Source organism: Humulus lupulus, chromosome 4 (genome assembly GCF_963169125.1).
Source record: "Humulus lupulus chromosome 4, drHumLupu1.1, whole genome shotgun sequence".
NCBI classification, from domain to species: Eukaryota; Viridiplantae; Streptophyta; class Magnoliopsida; order Rosales; family Cannabaceae; genus Humulus; species Humulus lupulus.
In genome coordinates, this window is record NC_084796.1 from 228,481,456 (window position 1) to 228,486,377 (window position 4,922).

General features: G+C 33.0%; 1 long non-coding RNA gene across 1 annotated transcript; it reads right to left on the minus strand.

Annotated features, from left to right (window-relative positions):
- Nucleotides 1–2,235: 2,235 nt before the first annotated feature.
- Nucleotides 2,236–4,017, minus strand: LOC133829435 (uncharacterized). Its single transcript, XR_009891776.1, has 4 exons — nucleotides 3,874–4,017; nucleotides 3,718–3,793; nucleotides 3,187–3,248; nucleotides 2,236–2,467 (listed from the first exon to the last, which is right to left on the minus strand). It is a non-coding gene; the product is annotated as an uncharacterized LOC133829435 (long non-coding RNA).
- Between the last annotated feature and the right edge of the window lie 905 nt (nucleotides 4,018–4,922).

Sequence of the window (4,922 nt, forward strand, 5' to 3'; positions counted from 1 at the left end):
GTAGAAAAATAACACAAAAAAATTAGTAACATGAAATAAATAAAAATAGAAATGAAAATAGATTTGAGATTTTGATGTTGTCTTTTTGATGAAATAATAAAATGAAACAAGTGAAATAAAAATAATGTGTAATCAAGAGTTGAGAAGTAGAAAGGTTTCAAGAATTATCCATATGCTTGTTTGGTTACTTAATTACTCGATTTATAAAAATACACAAGTAAATAGTCCACATCCCAACATTTACTTCGAAAATCTAACATTAAAGTCCATATTCTTTTCTAACAAAAGTTTATTTGAGTTATAAAGTTCTTTACTTTAGGAGCACAATGTTAATCTTATGAAAATCTAAAAATGACAAAATACCCAAGGACAATAATGCAATAGAAGATTAGACATAAATTTGTGTATCAATATTACTTTTACTAATTAGAAGCACATAGAAATAACATAACTAATCATATATACTATTAGACAAGTAAATAAAGATAACAAAATAGAGATGAGGATGAAAGAACATAATAACTCAAATACATTATATTAAGAACATAGTAAATAAAAGTAGCAAAATAACATCACTAGCATATGGAATCATCCCTAACCTTCCTAGGAAGATTATGCCATTATGCTCATGATTCTCACAAAATTCTAAGAAGAAAGTGAGTTGAAATTTTGCTATAGTTTCTTTACTCTAAAAATTACATACCAAATATGAAAGAAGAGTCTCTATTTATAGAGGGAGAAAATGACTAAAATGAAATTAAACAATAAATGGGGTTTACAAAATAAATCTGAAATATTAATAATAAAATATAATTTTTAAAAATCAAATATTATTATTAATATTAACCTAGCTATTTTGGTGAATGGTCATTTTGCCATTTTTCTAAAACACCACAAAATGTGAGCTTTAAAGCTCAAAGTGGAAGATCAAGGCCCAAAGAGCACACAAAATGGGCTGGAAGGTGGTTGGTGGCAATTGGTGGGTTTGAGCCAGCCACAGCCAATGGGAGGGTGCCACATGGCAAGGTTGGGCTGAAGGAAAAACAAGTCAGTAGGCGGGTCAAACGCGAGCGGGTGCGCGGGTTGTCGGGTTGGGGCGCGAATCGCTCGCGGGTAGCCATGTGGGGTGCGCGACACATGGCACTGTAGGAGCGTGCCAAGTGGCGCAGGTCAGGTGGGCCTCCAGGCGGCTGGGCTAGGCTTCTCCTTCGGATTGGGCTTCAGGCTGCTAAGGGAAAGACAATAAATTACTCCTTAAAAATGTCATCTTTAATAATTTATTTTCCTTTCCCCCCTTTTTTTTCTTTTGCTTTTATTAATGTCAAAATGCAACATACTTTATGAAAATTAAATATAAATTAAATTAAAATTAATATTTTCCATTAAAAAATATATCAAAATAAATTCAAGGAAATAATAATTAAAACTTAATTTAATTTAAACTTTAAGCTTAATAAAATGTCATTTTTAAGCACTAATCAGGCTAGGATGGCAATAAGTGATTTAATGGCATTATTATGTGATAATATGCATGTTTATATGAATTATGTGAGTTATATTACAATGTGACTGTATTTGCATGTTTAGGGGTATTAAGCATGTTTGCGGGCCCATTTCTTATTAGAATGACATTTTAGTAATTTTGGCCCGTTGATGACATATTTGTCTATATATATGTGTATATTGATTGAAGCCACATTATTATGTGTATATTTTTGAGTTATTTGGCATGCGGCAATCCTAGGGAGAAAGTTAGCAGTTTTGTCGTAATGGGGTCAAATACCCGACTCAAGGCGAGCCTAGGGGTATTTTGGTAATTTAGTTCATTACCGGGGATTATCGGGTAATGGGAAAATTATTTGATGAGTATTTGGGATATTAGAATTAATTGAGAAATTATGAGATAATTTGGAGATTAGTAAAAAAGTGGTGGTAAAAGACCACTTGCCCTTGAGGGCACAAAAGGACCTAAGTTTGACTAGAGGGTAATTGGGTCATTTCTAGCCTAAGGAGGGGATACACTCAGCTAATCCAGAAGCTGGGGGAAACCAAAATAGAAACACTCTCTCTCAGCTCTCACAATCTCTCTCTCTCTCGTTACTCTCTCTCCCTCTCATCTCTTGGGTGAATGTAACACCCTCATTTATTTTCAGTTAAAACCATATTTGAAGTGTTACGTTTTAAAACTATATCATAATTTATTACTGCGGAAGTCTGGACATTTTTTTTTTAAACTTGAAAACTTATTTCACATTATTTACATTAAACATAAAGTGTGTCTCAAACATATTATACATAAGTATTAAATAACCCATTTTTTTTTCAAAACATAACTTCACACTTTATTACAAACATCACACTGATAACTGAAATAACCCACAAAAAGGTCGATATGTTCATATGTACAAATCAGGGTCAGGACCATGCTTCAGTTCTCCTTATGTCATTCACTCATTTCTTTCTCTACCTGCAACACAAGACAACTGTGAGCCTAAAGCTCAGTAAGCAAAGTAATGCATGCAATGCTAATGATTACCCAATATCAATAGACATACACAACTTCTTTTTAAATTTTTGGGCCCCTTAATATTGTGCACACTGTTTGAATTGGTCAATGCCTGTAGGGCTTGTTACACATATAATACAAAATCCCATGGGTTCTCCTCCGGCTAGCCATCACCACAGTAGGGCACATTAAAAACCTTATTCCATCGTTGCCCCGTCGGGCTCAAGAGTTAAGGCGGCCACACACTGTGGTGTCAATACATATAACAATAACTCATATGGAGGAGAAATAAAAACGGAAACATGGCAAACAATATAATTGGTTCACTAAAACCTAGCCCAAATTATTGGGCAGCCACTATAAGCCTACTATAGGCCTCCGTTTACACTTATTAACACTTTCATTTGCCTTTTCAAAACAGTGGCACTGAACATAAACTTCTTATTACAACTTTCTTTTATGTTGAACAAAACTTGCAAAGGCATCATATAATTAATCATCATAATATCATGCATGGTCTTATATCATATAATAATTTACCATATCACTATTATGCCATGCATATAGATTTATGATGAAGTATCAATGTATGTTAATACCACTTACTCACAAAATATTCATATAATGCATACTTTCACATAACATGTAATTCTTGTGTTGCAGATGAGTACTTTACTTACCTTTTGTCCAAAATATATTTCACCGTGTAACAAGTGATGTCTTAGGTGTTGATGTGCTTATCCTGACAATGGCATGGATTTCTCATCATAATGATGGCAGTAATACATTGAACTCTCATTTAAAAAATACCCATAAAACATCATATCAAATTTCATACCCAAAACATGCCTAAAATACCTTAAACCACCTAGATCGAGCATTAGATTTATCTTAGACATTTGGAGAAATTTTGACAGAGTTTCCCCTTAATTTTAGCTATCCTCAAATATCAAAATCAACCAATAATCAACATCAAATAACCTGCCATAACCATATATCCCAAATACCAACATGATTCATCATAAAGTTATCATATACCGATTTTGATAAAATTCTTATCTCCTAGATCATCACCCAAATTAAATGAGTCTCCACATATACTCAAACATTTATAAACATATATACTCTCTTATAAACTCAATAAAATAACCAAAAATCAATTTGTACTCCAAGAACCCCAAAAACCTCATAAAACACAAAATTTCACTTACCGAGCAACTTTTCGGCGAAAACAATCTCTTCTAGCTTTTCTAAACCTCAAACCACTTGGAAACCACCAAGAAATATCTTAAAAGGGATAAAACACCATATATAAGCTCTCAGAAAAATTCAAAAACATGGTTTAACTTCCAAGTACAAGAACTTACCATAAAAAGACCAAAACTAAGCTTAATCCACTTCTTTGGCTTTGATTTCACTTGGATCTCCTTAGAATTTCTTCAAACCAAAAGAAATGGTTTTTGGTTTTCTTTTCTCTCTGTTTTTCAGAGTAATGGTCGTGCAAAGTGATAAGGTTGATGAAAATTCTTTATTTTCAATGATTTGGCCTTATTGTATCAAAATTTGACACCTTGCACCTCATCATTTCACCTTTTGACTTATGAAAACCTTATCACTTCAATAATTTCGACTTAATCATCTGCTGGGCCTATTATCCTTATGTGTAAAACACTCACACCAAACCTTAGGTCCATATGACTTCATACCCAATAGTTATGCTTACCCGATCGAGCGTAGCGCACTTATGCTAAGCTCGTTTTGACTTTGCATCAATACCACTGATTATGTATACCTCCCATCAAGAATTAATCTAATGGTTCTAAAACCATTTTTACATCATCAATGAGACCTTAATCATACCTCGATTATATTTGGTAAATCCATAAATACTCAATTTTACACCAAAATACTAGTAATCGACATTGTACTATTTTTCACTACTTAACCTATTTTGCCTTCTATATCTCACTTTCATCACTTAATTCCATGCCTTGTCCATATTTTTCTTACTTTCTTATATCTTGAGCACATCAAACACCCATAAAAGACAACTCAAATGCCACAAGGTTAATAATATTGAGCATACATATAGACATCACATACACAACTTTTATACTTATACATGAAAACACTTATAAGAATATGCATATGCTCAAATTATACATATTGTATGATATGTAATGCAATGCAATCATGTGATTATTGGCTATATTATATCCAAATAATGTGGGTGCTACAGTGAAGTTTTGATTTTTAAAGGGAGTTAGCTTGGAAAGTTGACGCTTGAAGCTGGGGATTTGGTTAGGAGAAACTTAAAGCTTGAATTACACAGCTGAGGTAAGGCTACAACCTCTGATTTGTTTACATTCTGCCCTGGTTTAATAGTGTTCTTGAGCCTTGAAGCTCAAGTTTGATT